Source organism: Mobula birostris, chromosome 13 (genome assembly GCF_030028105.1).
Source record: "Mobula birostris isolate sMobBir1 chromosome 13, sMobBir1.hap1, whole genome shotgun sequence".
NCBI classification, from domain to species: domain Eukaryota; kingdom Metazoa; phylum Chordata; class Chondrichthyes; order Myliobatiformes; family Myliobatidae; genus Mobula; species Mobula birostris.
The window spans coordinates 76,590,051-76,601,193 of record NC_092382.1 but is presented as its reverse complement, the minus strand read 5'-3'; the positions used below and the strand labels follow the sequence as shown (position 1 = coordinate 76,601,193).

The window sequence follows — 11,143 nt, the reverse complement described above, 5'->3', positions numbered from 1 at the left end:
CAGGATCTGCGTCCTTCTCCAGAGCTGGCACTCGTCCAAAGAAAGTTTTACTTAGTTTATCCCTAGTCGCCCGGGATTCCTCACTCGCCTCAATTCATAGTCTTCCAAGGTGAATCTCAATGCTAGGAGATCATCCAAATACACCAAAACTCCAAACAAGTCCACATCCCCCGTCCCCCGCGGGAAGGTTGCAAGGGCTCCGGATATGCCCTGTGGCATCTTTTCGGACTGGAAGAATCCTAGGGGACCTATAACTGCCGTCTTCTCCTCATTGGCCTCACTCATCGGGATCTGGCAACATCCACTCCTCAAATCCAGCACATTAAACCACATCGCACCATTCAGACAGACCATCGCGTCTTCGGCCGTCAGACCCGTATTCAGGTCAATGACAGTGCGCCTTGTCAGAGTCCTATAATCCACACACACGTCCTTCACGGCTGCAGGGGCCAGTCGCCGCGACCTTTCTCTCACCGAGGTGTCTTCAGCGGTCAACTCCCCTCCCTCGTGGTATTTTGGAGCTTCCACTAAGAGGGTCTCACCTTCAGATACTTCCCCCAGGCCGTAACACCATCGGCTCTCGTTTAAATTCGGTACCGGCCCAATACTGCTACACACGTCCAGATGAACGTTCGGCCAATGTTGTTAATATCACTACATTTTGCGACTTTCATTTACAAGGATTTAATATTCTGTATCTCTGTTTCTCTTACATAAAAAGCCATCCTTAAAGGCACGCGCCTCTGACTTTTCAGGCGGCCCTAAATTCTGGGAGTGGAATCAGCAAAATGGTCCAGTTCATTCAAAACATCATCGGGCGTGATTTCTTTTTATATATCATATGCATATACCAGAACCGAGCAGCCACGCATTGTGTCGGTTAAGGTTGGGATATTCAGATCTGCTGCCGCAGACGGAGCTAAGTGCTCTTCAGCGTTTCTGTAATTTAATAGCTATCGGGTTCTCATAATTGCCAATACACGAAACGCCGTTGTTTTGGAGCCAGATGATAATTTACGATAATATGTGTTTCTTGAAATCAAACAATTTGATAAACAAGTTACTAGACGTTTACTAAATTCGATATAATTTTATCTCACTGCACTACCCAAAACACACTATTTCTTAGAGCTACAGCGCACGGAATCGATCAATTTGGCATAGCACGGCGGTGGCGTCTGAAATGCCAATAATAGCTAGTTCTGTTTTTCCCTATGGTTAGCACCTATCCCACTAAGTCTTTCTTCCCAATATCCAGAAATTCTGGTAAGCATCACAGGCAAAGTAAATATAAATGGTATCTGAAAACAAATATTTCGAACATAAGCGGAGTTTCTAAGTGCTGTGAAGAAATTCAGAATTTTGTAACACAAGAGACAGAAGAACAGACGAGGTGGCCGAGAGGTTAAGGCGATGGACTGCTAATCCATTGTGCTCAGCACGCGTGGGTTCGAATCCCATCCTCGTCGTGACCTCTTTATGTGAGGGGCCATCTGTTCAACTATTACTGTACTTTAAAGCTTCCAAGTCTCCAATATTTGCCAGATAGTTTGCTTTGTGAGTCATGAAAAATAATGTTCACAATTGGAATTTGTCTCCAAATTTGGTCATTTGGAGAGGAATTAGGCCATTCCGCCCATCGGGTCTGCTCTGCCGTTCCAGCATGGCTGATATACTATCCCTTTCAACCCTATTCTCCTGCCTTCTCCTCGTCACATGTAACCCCCTTACTGATCATGAAACTGTTAATATATCGAATGACGTGGCCTCCACAGCTATCTGTAGCAATAAATTCCACAAATTCACAACCATCAGGCTACAGAAATCTCTCCTTACCCCAGTTCGAAAATGACTTCCTTATATTCTGGGTTAGTTCCCTCTATTCTTAGACTTCTCCACGACAAGAAGCATCCTCTCCATGTCCACTATCTCCAGGCCTTTCATTATTCGATGTTTCAATGGGATACCCGCGTCATTCTCCGAAACTACAGCAAGTGTAGTCCCAAAGTCATTAAACGCTCTGCATATTTCGCCTTGTAATTCCCAGGATCATTCTGGCGAATGTCTCCTGGGCGCTTTCCAATGCCAGCACACCCGCTTTTGGTTAAGGAACACACGCTGCTCAATAGATTCCAACTGCGGTCTGACCAATGTCTTACAAAGACTCAGCATTACATCCTTGTTTTCCTTTAACAGTTCTCTCGAAATGTAAACTGTCACTGCGTTTCCCTTCGTTAATACTGAGCCAACCTGCAAGTTGATCTTTCGGGAATCCTGTACCAGGTCTCCCGCTTCCTTCTACACATCTGTTTTCTGAACATGCTCGCCGTTTAGAAAATAGACCACGCCTTTATAGCTTCTGCCTAAGTGAATGACCATACACTTCCCAATATAATTTTACATCTCTCTCCTAATCAGTTCAGTTCCTTCTGCCAAGTTCCTGCTGATCAACACTCACACAACATAACCATCAACCTATATTTATACCGTTTGCAAACTGGCCAGAAAACTATCAATCCCCTTATTCAGATTATTGACATATAACGTGAAAATAAGTGGTCCAAGCACCAACTGGTCACCGGCAGCCGACAAGAAAAACGCTCCATTTAATTCCACTCGCTGCCTCCGGCCATTCAGCCAATCTTCGATCCATGCTAGTATAACTCCCGTAAGACCATCGGCTCTCCTCTTGTTAAGAAACCTCAAGAGTTGCACCCTGTGACATTCCTTCTGATTTTCTAGGCCAGCAACATCCACTGACCCTTCTCCATTTATCCTGTCTGTTATTTCCTCGAGGAATTCCAACAGATTTGTCAGGCTAAATTTCCCCTGAGGAACACCATGCTGACTTTGCCCTATTTTAATATGTGCCTCGAGGTGCCCCGAAACTTCATCCTTAATAATGGACAACATCGTCCTAAACACGGAAGAAGACTAACGGGCCTAACATTTCCTGTAACACAGATAAAAGTTGCTGGTGAACGCAGCAGGCCAGGCAGCATCTCTAGGAAGAGGTGCAGTCGACGTTTCAGGCCGAGACCCTTCGTCAGGACTAACTGAAGGAAGAGCTAGTAAGACATTTGAAAGTGGGAGGGAGAGAGGGAGATCCAAAATGATAGGAGAAGACAGGAGGGGGAGGGATGGAGCCAGGAGCTGGACAGGTGATTGGCAAAAGAGATATGAGAGGATAATGGGACAGGTGGCCTAGGCAGAAAGAAAAGGGGGGTGGGGGAAACAGAGGATGGGCAAGGAGTACAGTGAGGGGGGACAGAGGGATAAAAAGGAGAGTGAGAGAAAGAATGTGTGTATAAAAATAAATAACGGATGGGGTTAGAGGGGGAGATAGAGTATTAGCGGAAGTTAGAGAAGTCAATGTTCATGCCATTGGGTTGGAGGCTTCCCGGACAGAATATAAGGTGTTGTTCCTCCAACCTGAGTGTGGCTTCATCTTGGCAGTAGAGGAGGGCGTCGATAGACATATCAGAATGGGAATGGGACGTGGAATTAAGATGTGTTCAGAATGGGAATGGGAATGGGAATGGGAATAAAATTTCTTGTCTTTTGTTTCTCTCCCTTTAAAGAGTGGAGAGACATTTCCAATTTTCCAGTTCTCCTGAACTGTTCCAAAGTCTGCTGTTCCTTGAACGATCAGTACAAATGCGCCTACAGGGGAAAATGTGTGAGTGTCACTATAAGTTGCGATGTTTATCAGTTTCCCCATTCAGCCTCCGTCTCTTCGCAACGATGAAGGGCGGATGGAGGTGCATGCGGAAATTCTGAACTGGGAGTTGAGCGCACAGATCCCGAAGCAGGTGATTTTCAAACCTTCCTGCAGAACACGCGTCAGAAACGTTTAAACACAGCGCGGTGTCGATTAATACTCGAGTGTACCGAACTGATATCAAAGACAGATCGAGCGGAGTATGTTCTCGTCATCCGATTCCGGAGACAGCAGAAGAGCGGCACAACGTCCGGACCGAGTAAGTGAAATGCATCAATCGCGGCCACGCAGGCGAGGAATCTACAAGTAAAACACAAACTGAAGGAATTTCCATACAGCGCATGAATACTGTGGGCGGCACCGATTAAACCGCGATTTCCCCACCCATCTGTCTCTTTACTTCCGATGTACAGTTTTATGTTTTCTCCCTTCCATTCTGCTGATACCTCCGGATACATTTTGACTGACATTTCTGCAACTTCAGTGATACATATTTCATATCGACTGTGGGCAGATTGGAACATCAGTGGTAAGTCCGCCATCAAGGCATTGAATAATGTACGTAACAGTGGCCGGTTTGATGAGGATAACTGACCCTTATGTTTTAATAATGTAATAGAGGTAACAGGGTGCCGAGGGAACATCGGGAGCTATGTGTTGAGTCACAGGGCAAAGTGTATACCGAAATATAAACTTATTCGTGACGTTAAAGACGAAGAAAAGAAAAACATCACTGGTTAATTACTCATCTGCATGCACGCGTGGGATATTCTGTAAGTAGTTACATGTTGCATCAATACTCAGCAAGACCGACATATTAAAATATAGTGACTATAACTCTATACCGATATACGATCTCGCATCATCATCTTGTCTCGAAACAAAACGGTTCCCAATTCCGTTGCTCTGTAGATTATGCACGAGATTTTTGAGCATTCCTTTTCAATTTCCCGCAGGGGTATACCCATGATAATAAATGTAAATACGAACGTAAAAGTTCCCGGGATCTTTGAGATCACGTGCCTCCTAAATCCTGGAGCCTAAAGGGTGTTTCTGTCCAGGATTGAACTGGAGACCTTTCGCGTGTAAAGCGCACGTGATAACCACTACACCACAGAAACGCTGCCAGGAGCTCAATGTTCTACGCTATTGAGCACGGACCAGACACCCTGCACCTCCGACTCTCTATTTATTCATCCTGCTCTTAAGGACAATTTTTTTCTGCCCGCAAGCAATGAAAAACGAAATTTTGCCCACTCTTCGTTCCCACTTCAGGAACAAGGGCCAACTTTATAGGGCATATTTATTAAATTCACGACGAATTTGCTGTGATGTTTTGGTCAGGGCGCAACATCCAACAACACCCGACCGTACCTCTTCCTAGAGATGCTGCCTGGCCTGCTGCGTTCACCAGCAACTTTTATGTGTGTTGCAACAAAAAACGTATCGGCCGCTGCAATGTCCTTCAGTCACCACATGGTGGCTCCCCGCCTCTCAAGGATAATTCAGCTGTAATTTTGACATTTCTCGCTATAGATTAGTTCTTCGCCAGTCTTCGCCAATCTTCCGTTCTCGTCACTCTCGCCAGAACGTTAATGGAAGGAAATAATTCATAGACAACGGAAATAGTGAAAACAAGAGGAAATAGCATCTGTAGAGTCAGAAACCAATGTCTTTAGCCCCGCCTAGTGCACAAGCGAGCAATTATTAAACACACGATCACACTAATGTTTCATTAATTCCATCTTAATCTTCGTTTTCCAATCTGCTCCGTTGTATCTGAACCAGACCCACTCATCTGCGGATAATTAAACAACCTCTTTTGGATGGAAAATTATATTAATCACAATAACCATCAGGAAGCGAGCCCCGTGTGACAGGAGAGCGGGAATGTGAGCATTTTACAGCAGCGCTGAGTCGGTCACATCAGAGGTCGTAGGTCACAGAGAGCCTGAAGGATCTGATAATCGGCGTGTCAGTAGATTTGGTGGAGGGCTCCATTCTTTAACAGCAGCTTGGTAAAGCAAGTCAGAAATCGGATTATACTGGACATGGAAGAACTGATTTATAATTCTGTTCCAGAATGGAATCGTCTCAACTGCAGGTTTCAATAGTTTAGTGTGAAAAGTAACTAAGGAATTGCCCATTTCCGGACCTTTCAGTTTTCATTCCGTGCGCTCACCTTGTATTGTAACGACAGCCGCAATGACATGGATAATTCCTCCAGTTTAACCCCATGTCAGGGTGCTGGAAGGTGGAGTTTGATACTGTCCTCCAAGCATTTGCGGCGCGGCGCCTATGCTGGGTACATCGCATGTCGCGCGGTTTCACTGGGTAACTGATAGCTTGCATATTGGCCGTGACTCCACCTTTGATTTAATGTCATGTACAGCAGGAACAAATCCATGCGGGGTTTTATCGGGATTATGGACAGTATATTGTTTTAATTTACGCTGGCAGATCAGTGCACATATTTATTACGTGAGTGAAACGTGGACGTGACTCCGTTCAATGCAGAGGTAATTTTAGCAACGTGGAGAAACTGTAATGGTGTTTCTATCGCATGTTTCAATGAGGGGCGGACTTTGGTGGACAGAGAGATTCTCTCCTCGACCTGTTCTTTTACGCTGGGTTAACCTATGTAAAGAACAGATTGGCTTCAATGATGAGAGCTCCGGCCAGTCTGTTTGGAGAGTGGATGGTCAGTTCTTTCCAAAATTAATTACAACATGAGGACTCCACTTGTAAAAAACAATCTACGTTCAATTTAGTGACACAATCTTAGCCACTGTTTTACTGCGCTGGGGTGGAAGGAGAATCGATGTACGGGATCATCAGAGGTATGAGAGATTTCTGTTACAACTGTAGGTTGGTGAATGTCGGTTGCGACCATCCGCCCAACGACAGCTTCTCGAAAAAGCACAGGGGGACATTCGAGCCGTGGTTGTGTTGTGATTCGAAGCCCCTTCACTTTAAAGACTGGAGACAGAAACCACTCGGCTACACTACCCGTGAGCAGATTACATGATGATCTGAAATTGATTGCACACGGTCCATGTATTGAAGTTCCCAACAGAAGAAAAAAACACACGCATGGAAAGCAGTGAAAACCAGGTGGAAAAGTGACAGGTAGGGGGAGTTGCCAGCAAGAGGGATAGATGGGGCGGGGGGGCATGGCGGGGTGAGCGCAAATGGAAATTATGAAGTAAGGTAACCCGAATATAACGCTCTGAGGGTCACTTGCGATCGTAAAAAGTAGATCCTGTGTCTCTGGGAATCATTTTGTGTCTTAAGACTGCCAATGGGAGTAATCTTTGCATTTGGTCTGCCACGTGGGAATTAATGGAGACTTAGTTTGCTTTCTTCGGGTTGCTGATCCGAGGTGTTCGAGGGTGGTGGTGTAGACAGCGTCACTGAAGGCCGTCCACTGTTCCTCAACGCTGGTCCCGTCATCCTGTGGTGTGTCTGGCAGTCTGCCTTCAAGGTCATCGACGAGTTCTTCTGCAACCCTGCTACTTTTCAGCTTGGAGACATTCAGCCTCTTTGCAATCTTCTGCCCTTGGGGTCTTCTCATGGGCAGAATGTGAAGCCTGAACTTGGACACAATGAGGCGGTGGTCGGTCCAGCAGTCGGCACCACACATGGCTCTCGTCACTCTGACACCCATCCTGTCCCTCTTCCTGGTGATGATGCAGTCAATCAGATGCCAGTGCTTCGAGCGTGGGTGCATCCATGACGTCGTCTTACGGGTAGGTAGGCGGAACAGGGTGTTGGTGATGACAAGGTCGTGTGTGGCACATGTCTTGAGGAGCAGAAGGCCGTTGTTGTTACACTTGCCAGTGCCGTGTCTTCCGATGATCCCTTCCCAGGTTTGGGAGTCTGTCCCTACTCTGGCATTGAAGTCCCCGAGAACGATGAGCTTCTCTGACTGTGGGATTGCTGAGATGAGGGCGTCGAGTTCTTCATAGAACTTGTCTTTAATGTCATCTGGGTTGGTCATGGTGGGAGCGTAGGCACTAATCAGCGTAGCACTCTTCTTGTTTGCAAGTGGGAGCTGAAGTGTCATTAGGCGGTCGTTGATGCTCTCTGGGTGCTTGGTGAGTTTACGGGCGAGGTTAGAATTGATGGTAAATCCCACGCCTGCTTCTCGTCGTTCAGCGCTGCTGCGACCGCTCCAGAAGAACCTGTATTCACCAAGACTGGTTTGATGAGAATGATGAAGAAATACAGGCACTACTAACGGAGAAACATCAACATTACAGAGCGCATCAGAAAGACCCCACGTCGCTAGCCAAGAAAGATGCCTTTACCAACGCAAGAAGAAAGGTGCAGAAAAAACTTCGCGAGATGCAGGACAGCTGGTTCAGCAAGAAGGCCGATGAAATCCAGGGCTATGCAGACAGCCACGAGTAAAGCGCTTCTACGATGCGCTTAAGGCTGTATACGGACCCCGATCCTCCGGCTCCTCGCCTCTCCTCAACGCAGATGAGACGCAGCTGCTGACAGAGAAGAAGCAGATTCTGGATCGGTGGGCTGAGCACTTTAACAACGTCCTTAACCGCCCTGCCGACATCAACGACGAGGCCATTGCTCGCCTGCCCCAGGGAGAGATCAACAAGAACCTCGACACTTTCCCCACAGTAGATGAAGTCAGAAAGGCAGTGAAGCAACTCTCCTGTGGCAAAGTGCCAGGACCCGATATAATCCCTGCTGAGGTATACACAGCAGGAGGCCCTGTCATGATGCAAAAGCTGACTGTTCTCTTCCAGTCCATGTGGAAAAAGGGACAGGTCCCGCAACAGCTGAAAGATGCCGGCATAGTCCACATCTACAAGAGGAAAGGCAACCGCCAGTCTTGCGACAACTACCGAGGCATCTCCCTCTTGTCCATTGCGGGGAAGATTCTGGCCCGCGTCCTGCTCAACTGCCTTCTCCAACATCTTGATCAAGGTCTGCTCCCAGAAAGCCAGTGCGGCTTCCGTGCTGAACTTGGGACGGCGGACATGATTTTTGCTGCGTGCCAACTCCAGGAAAAATGCCAGGAGCAACACAGCGACCTCTTCGTGACCTTTGTCGATCTAACCAAGGCTTTCGATACGGTCAGCAGAGAAGGCTTGTGGAAGATCATGGAGAAGTTTGACTGCCCCAGCAAGTTCATCACAATCGTCCGGCAGTTCCACGACGGTATGATGGTGAAAGTTCTGGATGACGGCGACGAGTTGGAGGCCTTCCCAGTGACAAATAGCGTCAAACAAGGCTGCGTTCTTGCCCCGACTCTGTTCAGTATGGTATTCTCTGCCATGCTGACAGATGCCTTCCGTAACTACGAAGAAGGAATCCACGTCAGGTACAGGACTGACGGCAGGTTGTTCAACCTTAGGCGCCTGCAGGCAGTTACAAAGGTTCAAGAGACTGTCATCAGAGACTTCTTGTTTGCTGATGACTGCGCACTCAACGCCAGCACAGAGCAGGAGATGCAGCGTGAAATGGACTGCTTCTCACAAGCCTGCGACAACTTCGGTCTCACTATCAGCACCAAAAAGACCGAAGTTATGTACCAGCCTGCCCCAGGAAAGCCATACCAGGAGCCGCGCATCACGGTGAAGGGCCAGAACCTCCAGGCAGTCGACAACTTCACCTACCTGGGCAGCATACTCTCTCGCGCAGTGAACATAGACGCTGAGATCAACAACAGGATTGCCAAAGCCAGCGCCGCCTTTGGGAGACTCCGTGAGAACGTCTGGGAGCGGAGAGGGCTCAGCCTTACCACCAAGCTGAAGGTCTACTGTGCAGTGGTCCTTACCACCCTCCTTTACGCCAGTGAGACCTGGACTGTCTACAGCAGACACGCCAAACAGTTCACCCACTTTCACCTGAGCTGTCTCCGCAGACTCCTCCACATCAGGTGGCAGGACAAAGTCCCCGACACGGAAATCCTGGAACGAGCTGGGCTCTGCAGCGTCTACACCCTCCTGCTGAAAGCCCAAGCCAGGTGGGCTGGACATGTGGTCAGAATGCCAGACAGCCGATTGCCTAAGCAGCTGCTTTATGAGAACTGTGTCAGGGCAAGCGCTCAGTCGGGGGGCAGAAGAAACGTTACAAAGACTGCCTCAAAGCGTCCCTCAAAGGCCTGGGTGTCGACATCAACACGTGGGAGCCGCTTGCCCTCCACCGTCCAGCTTGGCGCAGCAAGATCACCACAGGAGCCCGTGCAGCTGAAGTCAGGCGCACCATCGAGGCGCAACGAAAGCGTGCTGTGAGCAAGGCCCGAGCAGCATCCACTGCCACAACAGCACCCACCCACTTGTGTCCCACATGTGGGCGAGCCTTCAGGGCCTGGATTGGCCTCATCAGTCACCTCCGGACCCACAGCCACCAATCTCCCATTTGACTTTAAAGCCATGGTCATCTCCGACTACGAAGGACGAACAACAACAACAACAACAAAGAAGGTTCACCAGATTGATTCCTGGGATGGCGGGAGTTTCATATGATGAAAGACTGGCTCGGCTAGGCTTATACGCTATGAATTTAGAAGATTGAGAGGGGATCTTATTGAAACGTATAAAATTCTAAAGGGATTGGATAGGCTAGATGTAGGAAGATTGTTGCCGATGTTGGGGAAGTCCAGAATGAGGGGTCACAGTTTGAGGATAAAGTGGAAGCCTTTTAGGACCGACATGAGGAAAAACTTCTTCACACAGAGAGTAGTGAATCTGTGGAATTCTCTGCCACAGGAAACAGTTCATTGGCTATATTTAAGAGGGACTTAGAAAAGGCCCTTGTGGCTAAAGGGATCAGGGGATATGGAATGAAGGCGGGTACAGGGGTCTGAGTTGAACGATCGGCCATGATCGTACTGAATGGCGGTGCAGGCTCGAAGGGCCGAATGGCCGACTCCTGCACCTATTTTCTATGTTTCCATGTTTCTATATCAGCTGCATCTAACACGATGGACACAGGTTCAGTGGAAGTGTAGGTTTCAGAGTTTGTCCCGTAATGTGTTGACGTTCTTTGTTCCATTCTGACGTAATGCAATGACGCGACGATTTAATTGGACATTTGTCGGCCGAGGTTACTGTACTTTCATTGTTCACAACGAGAAACATTATAACAATAAACACACTGAGTTTGGCTGCTCAATCTACGGAATACTTGTCTACGCGGTTGATCCCGAGTTCCCGATTAATGCTGAATCCACTGATATCAGGACTTTAATCTCCGTCTGCGGTGGGGGATATGTGCATTGATGATCCTGCCGCCTTTTGTTTCCCTCTAGGTTTCATTTCCACCCGAATTAGAAGACGATTTGTATAATTTGATAATAGATGTACCTTTTAACCTGAAGTTATACCCGCTTGAGCTGAAAGCGAAGATCGATAAGGAGGTTCATCGATCAACCTTGCTTTTATAAGATGAAAC

At 47.7% G+C, this 11,143-nt stretch overlaps 2 non-coding genes across 2 annotated transcripts; one reads left to right on the top strand and one right to left on the bottom strand.

Moving 5' to 3' along the window:
* The first annotated feature begins 1,387 nt into the window (after positions 1–1,387).
* Positions 1,388–1,469, top strand: trnas-gcu (transfer RNA serine (anticodon GCU)). The gene has a single exon. It is a non-coding gene; the product is annotated as a tRNA-Ser (tRNA).
* A 3,300-nt stretch (positions 1,470–4,769) lies between these two features.
* trnav-uac (transfer RNA valine (anticodon UAC)) lies at positions 4,770–4,842 on the bottom strand. Its single transcript has one exon. It is a non-coding gene; the product is annotated as a tRNA-Val (tRNA).
* Between the last annotated feature and the right edge of the window lie 6,301 nt (positions 4,843–11,143).